Genomic DNA, 24,482 nt, shown 5'->3' with positions numbered 1-24,482 from the left:
ACATCACCATAATGGCAGAAAGCAAAGAGGAACTAAATTGCCTCATGATAATGGTGAAAGAGGAGAGTGAAAAGCCTGGCTAAAAACAACATTCAAAAAACTAAGATCATAGCATCTGGTTCCATCACTTCATGGCAAATAGATGGGGACAAAATGGAAACAGTGACAGACTTTATTTTCTTGGGCTCCAAAATCACTGCAGACGGTGACTGTAGCCATGAAATTAAAGGACACTTGCTCCTTGGAAGAAAAGCTTTGACACACCTAGACAGCATATTAAAAAGCATAGAAATCACTTTGCTGACAGATGTCCTTATGGTCAAAGCACTGATTTTTCCAGTAATCATGTATGGATGTAAGAGTTGGGCCATAAAGAAGGTTAGAAAGTGAAAGTGAAAGTCACTCAGTCGTGCCTGACTCTTTGTGACCCCATAGACTACACAGTCCATGGAATTCTCCAGGCCAGAATACTTGAGTGGGTAGCCTTTCTTTTCTCCAGGGGATATTCCCAACTCAGCAATCAAACCCAGGTCTCCCACATTGCAGGCATATTCTTTATCAACTGAGCCGTAAGGGAAGACCAGCAATACTGGAGTTGGTGGCCTATCCCATCTCCAGGAGATCTTCCCGACCCAGGAATCGAACCAGGGTCTCTTGCATTGCGGGTGGATTCTTTGCCAATTTAAGAATCAGGGGAGCCATTGAAAAATGGTTGAGTGCCAAAGAATTGATGCTTTTGAACTGTGGTGTTGGAGAAGACTCTTGAGAGTCCCTTGGACTGCAAGGAGATCCGACCAGTCAATCCGAAGGGAAATCAGTCCTGAATATTCATTGGAAGGACTGATGCTGCAGCTGAAACTCCAATACTTTGGCCACCTGATGTGAAGAGCCAATTCACTGGAAAATACCATGATGCTGGGAAAGACTGAAGAAACGAGGAGAGGGGAACAACAGGGGATGCAATGGTTGGATGGAATCACCAATTCAATGGACAGGCATGTGAGCAAACTCTGGGAGGTAGTGAAGGACAGGGAAGCCTGGCATATTGCAGTGCAAAGGGTTGCAAAGAGCTGGACACAACTAAGCAACTGAACAATAACAACTATATCCATTTGGTTACCATTGAATCCCAAGCACAGCTCCTCATATGATCTTATGACTCAGAATACACTTACTGAAAAAAAAAAAAAATAATAATACACTTACTGAATAAAGAATATTTTATTCAATGACAATTTTGGCCAGACAGAAACCATTTTTAATTCAAAGCTTTCAACAAGTGCATGAGGTTTTACTGTATTCTCAAACATTCTCCTAAGTAGCCAGAAACATAAAGAAGAAATTAAAGGCTGTCTTCAAATTTAAACCGTGTTCTAGATTCTAGATGATAAGCAAACCACATAAACATCCACAGTGTGCGTAAGTCCTCTAATAGTTGTGTATATCTTATGGGGTATATCTTATGAGGGTACAATGCTAGATTTAATATCTTTATATGGGAAAAGAAAAGGGCTTCCCCAGTAGCTCAGACATTAAAGGATCTGCCTGCAAGGCAGGAGACCCAGGTTCAATCCCTGGGTTGGGAAGATCCCCAGATCCACTGGGGTGGCTACCCACCCCACTCCAGTATTCTTGTATGGAGAATTCCGTGAATAGAGGAGCCTGCTGGGCTACAGTCCATGGGCTCACACAGAGTAAGATATGACTTCTATAGATCATAAGTCAATGAGTCATAAGACATGAATTGATGATATGTTAACACATTAGTTCTATCCTCTGATATTATTCAAAACATGTCCATTCTAGGTGGTATTGAAAGAAAGGACTCAAATTAAACCAGAAAATATAATTTGCGGTCACCTTAAAATCTTTGCTTTTTTGTTGTTCAGTCTCTAAGTCATGTCCGACTCTTTGGGACCCCACAGACCATGGTGTGCCAGGTCTTTCACCATCTTCTGGAGTTTGCTCAAATTCATGTCCACTGAGTTAGTGATGTTAACCATTTCATCCTCTGCCGGCCCCTTCTCCTTTTATTACTGTTATTACTTAGCAATAATAGGAGACTATATAAGAGTAAAAATGAAAAAAAATATTTTCCTAGTATTTGAACATATATAGAGCTAGCTATTTTCAAACAAAGAATGAAAGGACAATAATAAATGTAAAAAAAAATGTAGCCATATATTTTCAGTGGGCTTCCCTCATAGCTCAGTTGGTAAAGAATCTGCCTACAATGCAGGAGACCCTGGTTGGATTCCCGGGTCAGGCAGATCCGCTGGAGAGGGATAGCCTACCCACTCCAGTATTCCTGGGCTTCCCTTGTGGCTCAGCTGGTAAAGAATCCGCCTGTGATACGGGAGACCTGGGTTTGATCCCTGGGTTGGGAAGATCCCCTGGAGAAGGGAAAGGCTACTCATTCCAGTATTCTGGCCTAGGTCACAAAGAGTCAGACATGACAGCGTGACTTTCACTTTCATCTTCATATATTTTCAGTAGTTACAGATTCCAAATGTTAAGAGGTAGTTCTTTCAGGGTAGCATCAATTGGAATGACTCTCTTTATCTCTTATTTGATTAGTTATCACATGAAGTACATGTGAGCTATGAGTTTTAGAGATCTGTATTCCTAGATGTAACTACATTAAATGAATCCATTATTTTATATTACACAGACATTTTCCATTAAATTAAGAAATCAATATATCTCCATTAAACTTCCAAGTTTATGGAAGTATATTTGAGGTTATCCATAGGGCAAGCAGACAAGACATATTCACAGTAATCACCAGCTCTGTTGCAATGAAAATCCATAAAAAATCCAATCTACAGCTTTTTAGAATGTCTGCCTCTAGAAATAGTAAAGGCATATGACAATGATTCATTTCCATTTGAATATAATGATCTCATCATTCTTATAATAGAAAACTATCAGGTTCAGTGATTAGAAGAAATTCTGTTTACTGGTAAATAAAATCAGTGAATCAGAATTGACGTGTATATACATTCCTACTAGAATGAAATCTCACATTCACGAAATTCAAGATAAAAAGAATTAGGAATTCTGAATACAAGAAAAATATCTCCTTCTCCTCGCATAAAGATATTACTACCGGTACGTTTTTGATGATCTACCCTCTTAACATATATGATTTAAAATGTGAGGAACTATTTCTGTTAATTAAACTATTGACATTTAAAACTATATTTTTTTCCTCTGAATTTAACTTGTAAAGTTCTGTTACATGCCAGACCGTGGGTCTGTATGGATTCCAAGCAATCACTGCCTCATTTACCCCCGCTTGTTATTTATTGAACATGAGCTAGAAGGCAAGCTCCTTGAAGAGCAGATAGTAAACAGGTAACAGCATTATCAAATGAGAAGGTCTTCCTCAGGATTACATAAACTATACGTAACCTCTTGGGAGTGGTGAAAGAATCAAATGTGTAGCAGCTGGCTTAGACTCCAGTGTTGGGCAGACATAAATGTTCCTTCTCATTTACCAACTGCATGGTCTCCATAACTAATTTAATCTTTCTCTGTTTTCTTCACTCTAAAGTGGAAATAGTAATGGTAAATATCTCACATGACTGTAGTAATGTAACAAATAAAATACATTAGTACCACCTAACACACAGACTCAATGAGTGCTAAGGACACCTTGTCGCTATTATGATTGTTGTTACAATTACTGTTGATCATTTTCTTTGACATTACTACTATTATTAATTTTGTAATATTTAGTAATAATAATAATAGTAATTGTTATTATTTAGTAATAATAATAGAAATACGCTACCATCTCCTGTTCTGATTTTTACAAAAATAGCAGGTAGCGGTCAGGTCAAGTATTATTGACTGATTGCTTTTAGTAACTAAGTCGTGGACTGTACCCACCAGGCTTCTCTATCCATGAGATTTCCCAGACAAGAATACTGGAGCGTGTTGCCATTTTCTTCCACACAAGTGTTGCTACTCCATGTAAAACATGAAGGAACAAGTTCAGAGCACTTTGATGGCTTTTCTGAAAACACAAAGCTGGAAAAGGCAAATTCTAGAATTAAATCCAGTTGTATATATTTACTGCCCTTTCAACAACTGAATCATGTAATAAGATGATTCTATGATGATCATTTTTCAGGATATGTGGATTACTACACTGGCTGATTCTATCATTCCTGGACAGTCACTTAGAACATTTTGGAGTGAAATAAAACATATTACTTACTCTTCATCTACATTCTTATTCAAATCTCTCTCTTTCTCATATATATTTTAGAATATACCCTTCACTGACCCTCACCCCCTGTAATGTTGAAAAGCTTCACCTCGATACCACATCACTGTACATTTATTATATACCAAATATTGTATATGTTTCCCAATTCATAAGCATCTTAATTCTCATCTATGAGAAGCATAACTGCATTCATTAAATTTTTTTAAATGTATTTAAAAATTCTGAAATTGTTATTTTATTACACAGCTATAAATATATGCTTATGGGCTGTGCACTCAAGTAGAAGGTGTGTGAGAAATCCACAAATTTTAATTAATCACTGCATGACTAACCTACTTGAATTATTTCTAAATACACATCCTATAAAATTATACTATAACAGAGGAGTGCTTTTAAGTATATATTTTATTCTACTCTGTATTACAACTGCAATAACTGTTAAGCAAGATGACTAAGCCCTTATTTATTTATGTAAAAAGAATACATAATATATTACATATATATAGTACCCTGTAGATTTTCTGTTTTATTACTGAATGCCACATTTTAATGAGAATGAAGCTCTAAAGTTCATTTTTAATTGTGTTTTATATCCTTTTAACCTAAGAAAAAAATCCGATCATGTAAAATCACTTTGATAAGTTGCATGCCTGACTCATACTTTTTCAGATAATTAGTGGAGATCATTGTATGCTGGGTGAAATAGGGGCTGTGAAATCATGATCTGTCACATCATTTTAGTTCTAATAAACTTAGGGAGTCATTTTTGAGGTATGCTACATATTTAGCTATTCAAGGGGTAATTTGTGTTTCAGAGCTAAAGACTGACTTCAACTTTTTAAACTGTCTAAAGGGTTCTGCATATTCCTTCTTCTAAAGATATCATAAGTCATACAGTTCATTTTCTAAAAATGTTGCTAAATATAATAAACTTTGAAATGCTGAAATTGTTTCAGATTTTGAGAAATAGCTTCTTATACTGTTTCCAATCTAAATTATAGGCAGACTTAAGGGATTTTGCTTGCTTTTATAAATTTTGTATATATTTTTAACATGAAATTCAGTATAGAAATGGTGCAAGGCTTAATTTTAATCATTTTCGTTTATTTTGCCTTCTGTATTGACAATATGACATGAAATCTATCAAACAGCAGAACAAAATAAAAAAGTTCCAAATACAAACACACACACATGCACACACACACATACACAGCATGGCTACGTAAATCAAACTACAGTTTCTACAGTGTTAAGAAAATATGAATCTCTTTATTCAGTAATGGAATCTCCTTGAATTCCTTAAATCAATAGTTCATTGAACCCGGAGGAAAACTTTCAAGCACTGGCACATATACAATCTGGTTTATGAAGTGTGCCAGAAGTTGTTCAACATGAGAAATGAGTCCAGCTATTAAAAGAAAAATGAGCTTATGATACAAACTCTTCAAGCACAAGGCATTTTCAAACATCAAGACTTCAGAATATCCCTGCTGTTACATCAGTATTTGTGAACATCCATTCCACAGACACTTAATATTTTGGAAGAAATGACGAGTTTTGTAAAACCTAAGAGTACCAAAGAAGAGGACAACAGAGGATGAAATGGTTGGTTGGCATCACTGACTCAATGGACATGAGTTTGAGTAAGTTCTGGGAGTTGGTGATGGACAGGGAGGCCTGACGTGCTGCAGTCCATGGGGTCACAAAGAGTCAGACATGACTGAGCGACTGAACTGAGAAAGTACTATAAATAAAATTTACTTCATTTAAAGTTAAGCAAGTAATATTTGGTCTTTTTACACTTCACTCCAAAAAGTAGACAGATATCAACATACAGTATAAAAGTTCCTAATATGACACTTTTTACATAAAAGAGTTTCTATTGAAAATTTTAAGTGAAGATGTGCAGACTTCACAAAACATGTATTATGCTAAAACCTTATTAAAACCTTCCTAAACCATTTATTTACAGGTCTAACTTCACAGAAACATTCTATTTTCTGTTTAAAGTAGTTTAAAGTAGAATTAGTAACAATTTCTCCTCTAAAACTCTAACTTTTCTATACTTTTGAAGATGGTTGCTAGAATATTAATTTGGATGCAAAACATGGGTCACTGTGTATAGGCAACTAAAGAGTGAATTTTTCCTATACTTCTACTGAGGGGTAACTTCCACCCCTCAGAAAAAAAAATAATAAAAAAATTAAGATGTTAACTAGTGAACTCACAATGTCACTATTAACTAAAACAAAAATATTCACAACCATAGCAAATATTATCCAGTGAGATGATCTGTAAACATGATCTATAAAAATGTAACTGAGAAACTCACTCTTTTTTTCCCTACAGTTTTCAAACTGTAATGAATTTTTTATTATCTTTCTTTTAATTCCATGTGGGTTTATTCTGGCTGATAACATGATCTATTGTTCTCTGAGCCACGGTGAGATTGCCATTTCTTAAATAGACAGCACTTATTGGAAATTAAACCTCTACTAATGTATTATAATTATTACTTGAGGGTAATTTGCAGCTCCAGCAGGGAGTCACAGCCAATGTGAAGGTAACGTTTCTTCCAGGGAGCTGTTAATATTTCTTCTATGCTGAAATCCCACATAATGGATCTTGCCTATGGCTGATGAATGATTTCAGAGCTGGAACAGTGATTTGTAGCTAAATCAGTCCTCACTGGAGGAGATTCAGGGTAATTTCAGTCAATACTGTTAAATAAGTGTAAACAGTAACTTCAGTTAGCACACATGTAATCCAGTAGGCAAGAAAAGGAGAAGCAATAAAAGAAGTAAATAATGGTGATCCTGCTGCCCGTGCATTTCATTTACACTTAGAACAGATACGGGCAAGTAACACACTGCAGTGTCATCAAGCCCATGAAATTGCTTCACTGCAACACATTTTTCTGCATTGAAAAAGCAATTTCCCAAACAAGTAAAAGCAAATTGAGCTAAGTGCCTAAAATAAATCAGGATCCTTCCCTCCATTCTTTAGTTGATATCACCTTCCTCGCTGAAAAAGAAATTGGATAGATAACTTGGAATGAAACTTCTGCAAGACAGATTTAAAGTAAGGAAAAAGTTTCATTTAGGAAAATGCCATGAGAGCATGCATATTCTAGCATGATGCATGGTTCCCAAGCTCTAGGGATTCCATCTTCACCCCAAATGATGCAGCACAATCCAGCTAGTCACTGGACAGTCTGACATCCCTTTGCCCTACAGCCTACATGAGGATTGGATAAGAACAGGACTCTCTAGTCACTCAACTTAATCCTTCTCTGCTAACATAAAGCCAACATCAGTAAAAAGGGAATGATATAACTGCAGTTAACGACAACATTAAGGACTTTAATGTGCGTCTTCCAATGTTTATTTCACTAATAGTCCTGCTTCCCACTGTTCGTGTTCTAAATGGAAGATTTGCAAACATTCTGATAGGGGTTGTTTGCCTCAGGTCCCTGACTTTTGACTAGCAAAATTATTTAAGAAGAACTTAATGTAAATAACACTCAGGGAAAGGAGAAATTCTAGTGAGTTAAAGCTGAGGATCCAACAAGTGTCTACTGAACTGCACAGGGAACTCTGCTCAATGTTATGTAGCAGCCTGGCTGGGAGGGGAGTTTTGAGGAGAATGGGTACATGTATATATATAAGGCTGAATTCCTTTGCTGTCCACCAGAAACTACCATGCCATTGTTATTGGCTACACTCAGATACAGAATAAAAAGCTAAAAAAAAAAAAAAAAGTTAAAAAAATAGCTGAATTTCTAGATATACACTTATTTGAGCAATGCTATTACAGTGTTCATGTCAGTGAGGAATGCTGATGGCTCTACTTAGCTGTATATTTCCAGGTAAAACATAATATCAGTACGTAGACCACAACAACTTCATTCAGTTTCCAAGAACGTGGATGAACCCAGATTTACTAAATATCTAGAAGAAACATTTGCACGGGTAACATGTCATTTCCTTTCTGTACCGCTAGTGAAGGAATGCACAGAAAAGGGCTAAAATAATTGGCATTAGGTTTCTAGGAGTTGTGTCTGAGCCTGCATTCCATTTAGACTTTTACATACACTACAGAGCTCATAGACACAGCTCTGTGTCTAAGTACACATATCCCTTCGATGAGAATCAATACCAAATTACATCTTCATCTTTAATCAAACAACACCAGTGTTTCTCAGTTAATAATGCTAAACAAGGTACATGAGTATTTTTTTTTTTTCTGATGGGATCAAAAAGTCAAGTGCAGAAAGAATTTTGCAAAGGGGTAAGTTTCTTCCTTTGATAATAAAAGTAGGCTTTTTGTGGACCCTTTAAAAATACATTTTATCTTGTTATTTGAAGTCAACATCTTGGATTCATATTCTATTGGTTATTTTAAATGCAGCCTTAATAAATAAAATTCACATAAAATAATTCACCCATTTATAATGTACAGTTATTTGGATTTAATACATTCACAGTTTGTGAAATTTTCACCATAATACCATTAAATAACATTTTCATCCCCCAAAATGAAACCCTCTACTGATTAACAATCACTCCTTATCCCTACACCCGATCCTGTTATGTGTTGTTTAGTTGCTACATCCTGTCTGACTCTTGGTGACCCTATGGACTGTAGCCCACCAGAGTCCTGTCCATGGGATTTCCCAGGCAAGAATAATGAAGCAGTTGCCACTTCTTTCTCCAGGGGATCTTCCAAGCCCAGGGATCAAATCCCCATATCCTGCATTGGCAGTTGGACTTTTACCACTGAGCCACTAAGAAAGTCTTCCGTCAGTTTCTAGGAAATTCCTAATTTATTCTGGTTCTATATATTTGGCAATTCTCTGTAAGTCATAATAGAATCAAACAATACATGGCCATTTAGTATATTTTCAAGGTTCACCTTTGTGTTGTTTCTCAATCACTGTCATACCCAACTCTTTATGACCCCATGGATTGCAGCACACCAGGATTCCCTGTCCTTCACTATCACCTAGAGTTTGCTCAGACTCATGACCATCAAGTCTAAGATGCTATTGAGCCATCTCATCACCTGTTGCCCCCTTCTCCTTTTCCCTTCAACCCTTCCATCTAGTCAAAGGTCCATCTAGTCAAAGCTATAGTTTTTCCAGTAGTCATGTATGGATGGGAGAGTTGGACTATAAAGAGAGCTGAGCACCCAGGAATAGATGCTTTTGAACTGTCATGTTGGAAAAGACTCTTGAGAGTCCCTTGGACTGCAAGGAGATCCAACCAGTCAATCCTAAGGGAAATCAGTCCTGAATATTCATTGGAAGGACTGATGCTGAAGCTGAAACTCCAATACTTTGGCCCCCTGATGCAAAGAACTGACTCTGGAAAAGACCCTGATGCTGGGAAAGATTGAAGGTGGGAGGAGAAGGGGATGATAGAAGATGAGTTGGTTGGATGACATCACTGACTTGATGGACATGAGTTTGAGTAAACTCTGGGAGTTGGTGATGGACAAGGAAGCCTGGTGTGCTGCAGTCAATGGGGTCCCAAAGAGTTGGACACGACTGAGCAACTGAGCTGAACTGAACTGAACGATCGTTAACTAGTTTGTGTGTGGACATATGTTTTCATTTCTCTTAAGTATACACCAGGAGTAGAATTGCTGGGTCATGTGAAAACGCTAACATTTTAAGGAACTATGAAACTGTTTTGAAAGCAACTACACTATTTTGCATTCCCATCATCAGTCTACAAGGGTTTCAGGTTTTTCAAAGCATTACAACACTTGTTATTATAGCTATCCTAGTGGGAGAGAAGTGTTATGTTACTCCATTATGGTTTTGATTTGAATTTCCTTAATGACTGTTGATATTGAACATTTTTCATGTGTTTATTGAGTGCTTGCATATTCTTTGGATTCCATGCCCATTTTTAAATTGAGTTGTCTCTTTATTATTGAGTCATAGGAATTAGTTTTATATTCTGCATACAATTCTCATATATTTGTCTTGAAGATATTTTTCCCTTACTGTGAGTTATCTTTCACTTCATTGATAGTGTCCTTTGATGCACAAGTATTTTAAGCTCATATGTCATTCAATTTATTTAATTTTCTTTCTGTTGTTTCTTCTTTTGGTATTATGTCTAGGAAGTCTTTACCTAACCCAAAGTAATGAAGATTTATTTCTATGTTTTAAGAGTTTTATCATACATAATTCTTAGATTTTCATCTATGATTCACTTTGAGTTGATTTTTGTGTGTTTTGGGGAGAGGCCCAACTTTATGTATTCTATACGGATATTCAGTTATTCTAGCATCATCTGTTGACAAACATAGTTATTTTTTCACATTGAAAAAATAAATTTCACTTGTCTATTCTAAACCTAGTGTCTTCATTAGTAGGATGGGGTGACTGATAAAAGCTTTTAATTCATTAAGGTAGCTTTAGGATTGAATTCAATAATACATATGAAATTTCTAATATAATATTTAATGCATAGTACAATACCTGCATTTTGGCTTGTAATAGGTCTTCATAGCATACCCTTACCTATTTTTCCCCCTGAGTTAGGTCTCCTGACTATGTCACCTGGTGCTTGGGGAAGAATTCTATTCTTAAAATGTCCTGTTTTCCTTATCCTTGAGTGAAGAATAAAAGAGAAATAAGAAAGTTCTTCCCTGTAGCTCAAACGGTAAAGAATCTTCCTGCAGTCTACGGCCATACCACCCTGAACGCGCCCGATCCCGTCTGATCTTGGAAGCTAAGCAGGGTCAGGCCTGGTTAGTATTTGGATGGGGAAGAATCTTCCTGCAACACAGGAGACCGAGGTTTGATTCCTGTGTCAGGAAGATCCTCTGGAGAAGGGTATGGCAATGTACTCCGTTATTCTTGCCTGGAGAATCCCATGGACAGAGGATCCTGGCGGGCTACAATCTGTGGGATTGCAAAGAGTCAGACATGACTAACACTACTACTACTAAGAAAGAAAGTGGGAAAGTTGTCCACATGTGACTCTCTCTCAGCATCTCCTTAAGGACTGTCTCATAAGACAAACCACCCTGAGAAATAGAGAATGATTGAAAACACGCTACTCTTTAATGGAATTATACTGTTTTCATGTTCATACAGTTACAGACCCTACCATTTGTTGGCATCACTTGTTTGTTGACTGAAGGCTACTAACACAAGTGTCCCCTACTGCGGTATAATGAGAAAGATACTTGATCTTTATCCTCATTGCTAGCACAGGGGTCCTAAAACCTTTGAAATTTTCTGAGTGATAAGGGTGAAAGGAGCATCTTTTGTTTTAATGAGGCAATTTTTGTGGCCCCTCAATAGCTTCAGGATAAGGGCAGGGTTCAGAGTTCTTAAGGTGTATGTGCTAGAGGAGTGGTACCCCTGGAGGGCATGGAAGTTCTAAACCATCTCACCATATGATACTCTATTCATCTTTTCCATTTGGCTGTTCCTGTATTGTATGTTTCTAAATAAATTGGAAACAGTAACAAAGCATTTTCCTGAGTTCTATGAGATATTTTAGCAAATTATCAAATTTGAGGGTGGACTCCTGGGAATCCCTGATTTATAGCTGTTCAATCAGAAGTATGTGTGAGTTAATCAAAGGTGAAAGTGACCTTTGCAATTTGCTAGCTATGATACCTTGAGAGAATTTTGTTTGCCCATCTTGTTGCATGAGGTTAACAATTACTCTCAGTAATTCCCTGAGAATTAAATGAGATAGTATATGTGGAAGAGCTGGCAAGATATGAAGCACTAGACAAATGTTATTTACTTTTAAGTTAACTTGAATTTGAGAAAGAAAAGACAATTCAGAACAATATTTTTAGAAATATAAAAATAATGATTATTTAAGAGATTTAAAATAGTCTAATAATCTCTATAGGTATAATTATATAAAAGAATATATGCCATATTATTGCTTGCATATGTAAATTATTGCCACAGATTTTCAAATAAAAAATAATGGTGAATTACCTGAACTTGGAACTCATTTTCTCTTTACTAGGATTTCAGATTCCACAGATTTTTGGATCCATTGACCAACTATTAGTGAACCCAACTATAATGGAATGTTTCTATGATATTCTTTTCTCAATAACCAATGATACCATCTGCCAACATGAGTATTTTTCTCATCACTGAAAACCAGATGAGTGTGTAATTATCCCACTGAAATGGAATTTCTCAAGAAAAGGAAATGGAAGAAACATTTTCTTGTTGCACTGGATGAAAAGAGTGCTAAATATGTTGAGATGTTTTATAACTTTATATAAAACCATAGCACATCAACATAAATAAACATCATCAATGGAGGCATAACACTCTGTGTTATTAATTACTGAAATCTCATATTTTAAGTCTCTTGACACTCAGGTTAGAACTAAATGATGACTGAGAATCTCACCCAGCATTAATTAGCAAGAAGGTGTTTTGAATGATAATAAAACTGTCAATTAACATTTATTTACTTTTGAAACAGGTGTTAAATGATTGATTTCAAAGTGCGATAATAAAGTTTGATTTGTATCTAGAGCTGTGAAAAATATTCAGTCTAAACTAAAAGAAGCTAAAAAAGAGCACATTTTCTAGATGTAAGTAAACAATAACTCCCTAAATAATTATATTGGCACCATGGATAATCTCTAATATTCCAGTATGTATCACTAATACATATCTTTCTTTCAGCATATTCAGCAATAGTCCAAAAGAATTTGAAAAATGTCCTGATTTCAAACTTTCAGAACTACAGAGACAAGGCATATAAGGTAACAAGAGAATAAGGATAAGGAATAAGGAATGGATAAGGAATATCTAGAAGGTGAATAAGGAATGGTGTGAGGGGATATGATGTGTTTAGGTGGTATCCATTTTTGGTCCTCAGCTAACAGTAGAAATGTTTGTGCCATACTACAGTTAATGTACTAAGAAAATTCTTGTTCTTAGAATCCTTACAAATATGGCATATGTGGAACAGGCACATAGTATTGAGAGCAAATCTTTGAGGTACTTTTCCAACATTATAATGAAATGGTTACAAAGCCAAAATAAAAATGATTAAAATTGGAAAATAATTTCCTGAAATTAAGTAGAAACACATAACAGAAATATACCCACATTTTGGCTTCAAAAGTGTTTTTTCTTATGAATTGCAAGAGCTAACAAACAAATAAAGATTGGGAAGATACACAAGGTTCAAACTGGACAGGGATGTGTCAATAATTCTACTTAGATTCAAAATGTTCAGCTTTATTCAAACAATATTTAATAACAATTAAACAAACTCTACATAGATTACCTGCATAGTTAAGTTGAAAAGGATAAGGTCTGGAGACATGAATCAAGGTAGAAACACAACATATGCTTGATTCTTAAAATCACACAAACTATGGGCAAAGTCATGGTTACAAATAAGTATAATAAAATGAATTTTATTAAATTCTCATCTGTACTGGGCTTAGCTGCTCAGCGGTGTCTGATTCTTTTTGACACCGTGGACTGTAGCCTGCCAGGCTCCTCTGTTCATGGGGATTCTCCAGGCAAGAACACTGGAGTGGGTTGCCATGCCTTCCTCCAAGGGATCTTCCCAACCCAGGGATCAAACCCAGGTCTCCTGCATTGTAGGCGGATTCTTTACCATCTGAGCCACCATGGAAGCCCAAGAATACTGGAATGGGTAGCTTTTCCCTTCTGCAGGGGATCTTTCTGACCCTGGAATCAAACCAGGGCCTCCTGTATTGCAATTGGATTCTTTATCATCTGAGCCATCAGGGAAGTCCAAATTATCTTATGTGATGATTAATTTTATATGTCAACTTCACTTGCTGATGAGATAGATATCCAGTTAAACATTATTTCTGGATGTGTCTGTGAGAGTGTTTCCAGAAGAGATTAGCATTGGAGCAGGTAGGCTAAGTAAACAGATGGACTCTCCATGATATGGCATCATTGAAATCATATGGAAAGATATGGGCATCATTCAATCACTGAAGGCTTGAACAGAATACAAAACAGAGGAAGGAAGAACTCACACTTTCTCTCTGATGCTGGACAGCCTCACTGATGCAATGAACATGAACCTGGGCAATCTCCAGGAGATGGTGAGGGACGGATAGGCCTGGGGTGCTGCAGTCCATGGAGTTGCAAAGAGTAGGACATGACTGGGCAGCTGAACGGCAAGAGCAGTCTAATAGCTAGGGTTTCCCGGGTGGTGCTAGTGGTAAAGAACCCACCTGCCAGTGCAGGAGACCTATGAGACACAGGTTCAATCCCTGGGCCAGGGAGATCTGCTGGAGGAGGGAATGGCAACCCACTGCAGTATTCTTGCCTGGAGAATCCCATGGACAGAGGGGCCTGGTGGGCTACAGTCCATGGGGTCACAAAGAGTAGGACAGGACAGAAGCTTGAGTTGCAACATCAGTCTCCTGCTCTCAGAAAGGAACTTGCACCTTTGGATCTTAGCCCTTTGGACTCAGACTGGAACTATACCTACCAGCCTTTGCGGGTCTCCTGTTTACAAATGGGAGATGGTGGGCCTTCTCAGCCTCCACAGTCAGGTGAGGCAATTCCCCAAATCTCTCTTTCTCTAACTTGTAGATACATAGGCAGACAGCAAAGATAAAACTGTATAGTCAGAAATGGATATATGTAGAGACTTGTAGCGAAGAAGGGAATGGGAACCCACTCCAGTACTCTTGCCTAGGGAATTTCATGGACAGAGGAGGAAACTGGCGAGCTATGGTCCATGGGGTCACAAAGAGCTGGACACAACTGAGCAATTAGCACACACAGACTTGTAGGTCTATTTCTCTGGAGAACTACAACCATACATATTTTGTTACCAAGAGTCAGGTATTACTATTTCCTGACCCAGGAATCGAACCAAGGTCACCTTCATTGCAGGCAGATTCTCTACCAACTGAACAATCAGGGAAGTCCTACTATAACAAATACACACCCAAAAATGTGGAAGTAGTTTTGGACCTGAGTATTGGGTACAGACTGGAAAAGTTTTGAGGTATATGCTATAAAAAGCCGAAGTTGCCACAGAGGAATTCTAAAAAGTTAATCTGATAGACACTCAGAAAGTAAAGAGGAGAACTTTTTTTTTTTTTTTTAAGAGGAGAACTTTTATATTAATGCATACAAATATTATATACATAATATGTATATGAATTTCTATGCATATATATGCATCCATACGCATATGGTGTGCTGTGCCTAGCCGCTTAGTCATGTCCAACTCTTTGCAACCCCACTGACTGTAGCCTGCCAGTCTCCTCTGTCCATGGAGTTCTCCAGACCAGAATTCTGGAATGGGTTGCCATGCCCTCCACCAGGGGATCTTCCCAACCCTGGGATTGGACCTAGATCCCCTGCATTGCAGGAGAATTCTTTACCATCTGAGCCATCTGGGTAGCCCTTATATGCATATAAATCATACAAAATGACACGTGTTTTACCTAAGAGGATGTCATACAAAACAAAGAAAGTGAAGTCACTCAGCCGTGTTCGACTCTGCAACCCCACGGACTGTAGCCTACCAGGCTCCTCCGTCCATGGGATTCTCCAGGCAAGAATGCTGGAGTGGGTTGCCATTTCCTTCTCCAATACAAAATAAAGAACAAGCTTTACATTATATAACTTATCAATCCAAATGTATTTGTTGATGTTATGTAGTACATGCAAGTATCCTAAGTTGCTTCAGTCATGCTAGATTCTGCAGTCCTATGGACTGTAACCCACCAGTCTCTGTCTGTGGGATTCTCCAGGCAAGAATACTGGAGTGGGACGCCATGCCCTCCTCCAGGGAATATTGCCAACCCAGGGATCGAACACTTGTATCCCACAACTCCTGCATCACAGGCAGATTCTTTACCACTGAGCCACCAGGGAAGCCAGTTATTACATACATATGTATATGCACACAAATTTTGTATATGTGCTTTGTTACAAAACACATTTTTAGACTATTAATTTGATGGTAGTATAGTAGTCTGCTGTTTCATGAGTTACTTGTCTATCTCACTATTTTTTTTTTTCAGGTTTGATATCTTTATTCAGGGGGTGATTCAACTACAGAATGAAGTATTTTTAGCATTATGAAATCCAAAGTTTTAAAATCTTATTTCCTTGCAATTCTGTTTATTACAATTTTATAATCCTGAAGAGATTCTCTTATCTGAAGTTTTTCATGCATTCGGGTATTTTGCATGATGTCTGATGTGATCAGCAATAAAGGTTGCAATAAAGTAGTAGCTATGATCATAACCCTCTTGTAATCTGAAAACAACAGGGATTTTCTTTTCTGTACAGGCAGCTATGAAGTTATCAGGAAGTAACTGTCCATCTGAAAGGAACTCATCATCTTTCCCTTGATCAATTAGTATATCCAGCTGAGAACCTGGATAGGACTTCACAAGATAGGTAGCATCATAAGCCTCCCATTTAATTTGATCTATTCCCAAATACCCAATAAAAGCTTTTTTGCCCCAATGACAGAGCACTGGGTTGCAAAGTGGAGCAAATGCTGACACAGATTTGTATTTTCCAGGATTCTTCAAAGCACAAATCAGAGCTGCTCCGTGGCCTCCCCTTGAGTGGCCAAAAACAGACATCTTTTGGGGGTCCACTGGAAAATTGTCATTTACGAGTTGGGGAAGCTCCTTCCTTAGGTAAGAGTACATTCTATAATTAGTTTTCCAAAGATCTTCAGTATCATTGACAGAAAACCCAGCATCAGTGCCAAAGCCCCAGCTGTCTTCTTCTCCTTTAATATTGCAGCCACGAGGGCTGGTATCTGGAGCAATGACAAGGCCATGTTCTGAAGTAGCTTGATGATAACCAGATTTTGATATAAAATTTTGTTCTGTGCAAGTTAAACCAGACAGCCATCATAGCACAGGGCATTTTCCAGTTTCTGCCTTTGGTGATAAATAGACAGCAAATTTCATTTTGCACTTCAATTCAACACTGTCATGTTCAAAAACTTTCTGCAGTCCACCAAAGCACCTGCTGCCGGAAACCTGTTTTGATGCCATTCTTCTTCTGTCCAATTACTACTTGCTTTTTGGTCTGTACCAAAGGGTAGATGATCCTCCAGTGGCGGCGGGAAGAGCAGCTGCCTATCTCACTGTTTTAAAATGCTTAGTTACATGTGTTCCCCACCCCGATTAAAAAAAAAGATGCTTAATTATTTCACCAGTATGAAATTAGGATGAATTGTAAAATTAAAATAATTTTGGACAAATAAGATTATTAAAACTTTCACAAAAAGTGACAAAATGCTTTAGAAAATGTTGCATCTTTTTTGTCTCCATCAATAATTTTCTCCTTAGAAAATTCTTCAACATTCCAAAACCTAATAAGAATTTAGATACAATTGATTATGTTATTTATATGGCCTCATTTCTATATTAGATTTTAATCACTCTGAAGTTAATTTGATATGTTAACAGAGTGATTATTAGACTACTTCTCCAATTAATTCAAAACTATTAATTGCTCAACACATTTACAACATATTCTATTTCTTTAGCTGGCACATTTATTATGCAATCATTCACTCGGTACTCTAGAATTTGTTTATTACATTTTTTTTTCACAAGAGCATTTCTATTTCAGCACTTGTTCATTTAGATTACTGAAGAATTCTAATGCATTTTCAAATATACTTCTTTGGAAATTATTTTATGTTTGTAGTTATCTTATACCTCATATACCCTCACCCAATGCTCCTATTATTAATATCTTTCATTAACATTAGCTATTATAATAAATCTTTTAATTATTTATAACACAGCATTCTTGTTCTTTGTTTTCTTCTTGAAAGCTTTGTTTATTTATTTAAATAAACAATGGCAATAATTTTTATTAACAATTTTATTGAAATCGCTTGGAATTTAGAGATCAAATCTACAATGATTGAAATCTGGATAAGATACTTTAAGCAAATCTAAAAATTTAGTATCCATATACTCAAATTTTTAATTGATTTCAGGAAGGTGTTTTTCTTATATATTTTTTATATTTCTTGATAAAGATTTTACCCCTTATTTTCTCAGTGAGAACATTATTAATTTGATTTGTCCATTTATAATTGGCCATTTTAATATCATTAATTCTTCCAACCCATGAACACAGTATATACGTCCATTTGTTTGTGTCATCTTCAATTTCATTCACCATGTCTTATAGTTGTCTGAATATAGGCCTTTTACCTCTCTGTTTAGATTTATTCTTGGGTATTTTTTAAATTTCGGTACAATTGTAAAAGAGATTGATTTCTTAATTTACCTTTCTGATAGTTTGTTGTTAGTACGTAGAAACATTGTACCCTTCGACTTTACTGAATTCATGCATAAATTCTAATGTGATTTCAGTGATTTCTCTAGAACTTTCTATAAACAGCATTGCCATCTACAAATAGTGACAATTTTACTTCTTCTGTCCCATTTTTCCTTTATTTATTTTTATTTTCTCTTGTAGCTGAACTATACTATAATATCATTGTTGTCTGAAAATATGCTTAATTTCAATTTTCTCAAATTCACGGGTATTTGTTTTTGTTCTTGCATGTGTTCTCCCAGGGATAATGTTCCATGTACTTGAAAACTGTATTCTGCTGCTTTTGGTTGGAATGGTTACACACACACACACACACACAGAGACATACACAGAGTATATCTAGTCTAGTCTAATGTGTCCTTTAAGGTCAATGTTTTCATATTGATTTTCTATATGGATGATCTACATGGATGGGCTTCCCTTGTAGCTCAGTTGGGAAAGAATCTGCCTGCAATGCAGGAGACCTGGGTTCGATTCCTGGGTCAGGAAGACCCCCTGGAGAAGGAAATGACAACCCACTCCACTATTTTTGCCTGGAAAATCTCATGAACAGAGGAGCCTGTGGGCTACAGTCCATGGGGTCACAACAGTCCACGGGGTCGCAAGAGCAGACACGACTTAGCAACTAAACCACCACCATGGACGATCCATTCCTTGATATAAGTGATATGGTGAATCCTCCTTCTATTATTTTGTTACTGTCAGCTTCTCCATTTACATGTGTTAATAACCACTTTCTGTATTTAGGTGCTCCTATGTTGAGTGTATATATATTACAGTTATATATATCTTCTTGTTAGATCAACCAGTTTTTTACTATGTACTATTCCTTGTCTCTTGTTAGAGCTTTGTTTTAAAATCTACTTTGTCTGATGTAAGTATTGCTACTCCCGCCATTTTTCCTTTTTCCATTTTTATTAAATAACTTTTTTCCATTACTTCACTTTAGTGTGTGTATCTTTAGATCTGAAGATCATCTCTTGTAGAGAGCAAATATATGGGTCTTGTTTTTAACCATTCAGTCACTATATGTTTTGATTGGGGCATTGAGACTGTTCTAATTTAAAGTGATTATTGCTAGTATTGCTACTTAATCGCTTTCCGGTTATTCTTATTTTTTTCTTTTTTGTTCCTTCTTTTCCTCTCTTCCTTGTGATTTGATGACTTTCTGTAGAGTTTATTTGAATCACGATTTCTATTTGTGTGTGTACATGTATGTATTTATTGTAGGTTTTTAGTTTGTGTTGCTATGTTTTTCACAAAAACATACATGTTCACATATATTTATATGTATAGCATATTTACAAAAGTTATATGCTAAAATATAAAAATATATATGTTACAAAAATGTATATGTGTGTGTGCTAATCACTCAGTCATGTCTGACTCTTTGTGATGCCATGGACCATAGTCCACCAGGCTCCTCTGGCCATGGAATTCTTCAGGCAAAATACTGGAGTGCATAGCTATTCCCTTCTCCAGGGGATCTTCCCAACCCAGGGATCGAATCCAGGTGTCCTGTATTACAGACCTGTATTACAGGTCTCCTGTATATATATATATATCTGTATATATATATATTTGATCTATGTTCAAAGACATTCTAAAAACCCTGTATTTTTACTCACCCTCTCCTAATGTTTAATGTTTTGAAATCATACTTTCCACATTTTATTTTTGAGTGTTCTTTAACTAATTGTGGATATAGGTAAGTTTAATGTTTTGCCTTTTAATCATCCTACTAGCTTTGTAAATGTTTGATTTACTAACCTTACTGTATATTTGATTCTACCAATGAGAATTTTGCTTTTTTTTTTTTTTCATATTACTAGTTCTGGTCTTTCATTTTCCACATGGAGCAATCCCATAAACATTGCATGTGCAGCCTGCTTAGTGGTGCTAAACTCTCAGCTGTTGGTTATTTGTAACACATTTTCTCTCTCCTTCAATTCTGAATGACGACCTTGCCAGGTAAAGAATTTGTGGATGTAGGTTTTTTCTTTCATTTCTTTGAAAATATCATGTGACTCCCTTCCTGCCGGTAAACTTTCACCTGTAAAATCAGTTGATAATCTTATGGGAGTTCCCTTGTAAGTAACTAGTTCTTTTCTCCTGCTGCTTTCAAGATTCTCTCCTTAGCTCTAATCTTTGCCATTCTAATTATAACCGGTTTTGGTATGCACCTTTTTGGGTTCACTGTGTTTGGGACTCTCTGTTCTTCCCAGACCTGGGTGTTTGTTTCTTCCCTCAGAATATGGAGGTTTTTAACTATTATCTCTTCAAATACATTTTCTGCCCCTTTTTCTCTCTCTCATCTCCTTTTGAGACCCCCATTATGGAAATATTAGTATGATGCTATCCCAGAGGCCTCATAAACTGTCCTCATTGTTTAAATTTTTCTGTTCCACTTGGGTGATTCCCATTACTCTGCCTTCCAGTTTGCTAATTCTGTTTCTTTGCATCATCCAATCTACTGTTGATTCCCCATAGTGTATTTTGTTCAGCTATTGTATTCTTTAGCTATATTTGACACTTTTTATATTTTATAACTCTTTGTTTCACTATGTTCACCCACTCTTCTCCCAAATTCATTGAGCATTTAATGGCCAGTATCATGAACTCTGCATCAGGTAGATTGTTTCTCTTCACTTGGTTCTTTATCTGAGGTTTTGTCTTGTTCCTCCATTTGGAACATATTCTCTCTCTTCATTTTCCCTAATTCTCTGGACTTATTTCTCTTTATCAGGTAGGTTGGTTCAGTTCAGCTCAGTCGCTCAGTCATGTCTGACTCTTTGCAACCCCATGAACTGCAGCACAACAGGCCTCCCTGTCTATCGCCAACACACGGGGTTTACTCAAACTCATGTCCATTGAGCCGGTGATGCCATCCAACCATCTCATCCTCTGTCGTCCCCTTCTCCTCTGGCCTTCAATCTTTTCCAGCATCAGGGACTTTTCTAGTGAGTCATTTTTTGACATCAGGTGACCAAAGTCTTAGTTTCAGCTTCAGCAGCAGCCCTTCCAATGAATATTCAGGACTGATTTCCTTTAGGATGGACTGGTTGGGTCTCCTTGCTATCCAAGGGACTCTCCAACATCACAGTTTAAAAGCATCAATTCTTTGGCACTTAGCTTTCTTTATAGTCCAACTTTACATCCATACACAACTACTGGAAAAAACATAGCTTTGACTAGACATAACTTTGTTGGCAAGATAATGTCTCTGCTTTTTAATATGCTGTCTAGGTTGGTCATAACTTTTCTTCCAAGGAACAAGCATCTTTTAATTTCATGGCTGCAGTCACCATCTAAAGTGATTTTTGAGCCCCTCCCTAAATAAATAAATAAAGTCTGTCACTGCTTCTACTGTTTTTCCATCTATTTGCCATGAAATGATGGGACCAGATGCCATGATCTTAGTTTTCTGAATGTTGAGCTTCAAGCCAAGTTTTTCACTCTCCTCTTTCACACTCATAGCAAACTCCCTCTTCCAACAACACAAGAGAAGACTCTACACATGGACATCACCAGGTGGTCAACACCAAAATCAGATTGATTATATTTTTTGCAGCCAAAGATGGAGAAGCTCTGTACAGTCAGCAAAAACAAGACTGGGAGGTAACTGTGGCTCAGACTATGAACTCCTTATTGCCAAATTCAGACTTAACTTGAAGAAAGCAGGGAAAACCACTAGACCATTCAGGTATGACCTAAATAAAATCCCTTACAACTATACAGTGGAATGACAAACAGATTAAAGGGATTAGATCTGATAGAGTACCTGAAGAACTATGGATGGAGGTAGGTTGGTTATGGCTCCCCAAATCTTGGAGAAGTGGTCTTATGTAGGAGATTTCCTGTGGGGCACAGAAGCACACTTCCCACTGGTCATCACATATTAAGGGCCTTTCTACTGTGGTGGGTCTGGGAGGGAGAGCTGGCCATGGGTGCAGTTGGCTACTAGTCCTGCCTTGTGTAATGGGTCCTAGCCCACTGGTGAAAAGTACTAAATCCCTCCATGGGTTACTATATGGACTGGGGAGTACCAGGGTTGATATTGGTCCCCTGGTTGGGGAGTAAGCCTCTGGGGCTCATATGCTAGAAAGAGGACTCTAAAATTGTACATGCCATCATTTGAATGAGATTTCAAAATTGGCAGCCACTAGCAAATGTCCTCAGAGGAAATCACTGTTGCTTCAAGCCTTTATGGGAATTTCTGCAAAATCATCAAGTGGGTCTGTCCCAGGCTTTGTTTAAAATATCTTCTCTGCATTGGAATTCAGGTGAAAGTGAGTTCAGGGTGATCCAATTCCATCATGTTGGCCACACCCTGGCAGTTGATTTTTAAGCAATATAAATTTATCTGCAAATAATGCATGTTTTAACTCCCATCACAAAATTAACTGCAGTGCTAAACATTAAAAAAGTACACATTTTCCACTTAATTTTACTTTTGCTCCCTTTGCATCAAAGGGAAATAGCATACTGATTTTATATCACAACATAAATTCTCTATTCTTGTCAGTAATAGATATCAGATTCTATCAGATACTTTTAGCACTTATTTTTTGTAGTAAGTATTTTCCCTATTCATTCCTTTTTATAGGCTAATACACTTATTCAAAATCTTCATTTTTCTATTTACATGTATCAGGATATATATAAATACATATTTTCTATTTACATTATTGCTGTTGTTAAATTGCTCAGTCATGTCTGACTCTGTGAACTCATGGACTGCAGCATGCCTGGCTTCCCTGTCCTTCACCGTCTCCCAGAGCTTGCTCAAACCCATATCCGTGGAATTGGTGTTGCCATCCAACCACACTGTCCTCTGCCATCACCTTCTCCTCCTGCCTTCTATCTTTCCCAACATCAGGGTCTTTTCTAATGAGTCAGCTTTTCATATCTGGTGGCCAAAGTATTGGAGTTTAAGCTGCAGCATCAGTCCTTCCAATGAATATTCAGGACTGATTTCCTTTAGAATTGACTGGTATGATTCCTTGCACACCAAAGGACTCTCAAGAAACTTCCCCAACGCAACAGTTCAAAAGCATCAATTCTTCTGTGCTCAGCCTTCTTCATGGTCAAGCTCTCATATCCGTACATGACTACTGGAAAAACCATAGCTTTGACTAGATGGGTCTTTGTCAGTAAAATAATGTCTCTGTTTTTTGATTGGCTATGTTTGTTATAGCTTTTCTCCCAAGGAGCAAGTTTCTTTTAATTTCTTGGCTCCAGTCACCATCTGCAATAATTCTGGAGCCTCCCCCCACCCCCCAAAAAAAATCTGTCACAGTTTCCATTGTTTCCCCATCTATTTGCCATGAAGTAATGGGACAAGATGCCATGATCTTAGTTTTTTGAATGTTGAGTTTTAATCCAGGTTTCTCACTCCACTTTCACCTTCACCAAGAGTCTCTTTAGTTCCTCTTCGCTTTCTGCCATAAGGGTGGTATTATATGCATACATGAGGTTACTGATATTTCTCCTGGAAATCTTGATTCCAGCTTGTGCTTCATTCAGTCCAGCATTTTGCATGATGTACTCTGCATATAAGCAGGGTGATAATATACAACGTTGATGTACTGCTTTCCCAATTTTGAACCATCCTGTTGTTCCATATTCGGTTCTAACTATTGCTTCTTGACGTGCATACAGGTTTCTCAGGAGGCAGGTAAGGTGGTCTGATATTCCCATCTCTTTAAGAATTTTCCACAGTTTTTTGTGGTCCACACAGTCAAAGGCTTTAGCATACCTAATGAAGCAGATGATTTTCTGGCATCCCCTTGCTTTTCTATGATCCAACAAGCATCAACAATTGGATCTCTGATTTTTCTGCCTTTTCTCAATCCAGCTTGAACATCTGGAAGTTCTTGGTTCATGTACTGTTGA

At 37.1% G+C, this 24,482-nt stretch overlaps 1 pseudogene; it reads right to left on the bottom strand.

Moving 5' to 3' along the window:
* Window positions 1-6,536: 6,536 nt before the first annotated feature.
* Window positions 6,537-17,338, bottom strand: LOC122454370 (annotated as a pseudogene).
* Between the last annotated feature and the right edge of the window lie 7,144 nt (window positions 17,339-24,482).

Source organism: Cervus canadensis, chromosome 16, assembly GCF_019320065.1.
Source record: "Cervus canadensis isolate Bull #8, Minnesota chromosome 16, ASM1932006v1, whole genome shotgun sequence".
In the NCBI taxonomy this organism is placed as follows: domain Eukaryota; kingdom Metazoa; phylum Chordata; class Mammalia; order Artiodactyla; family Cervidae; genus Cervus; species Cervus canadensis.
This window is presented reverse-complemented; position numbering and strand designations above follow the sequence as displayed.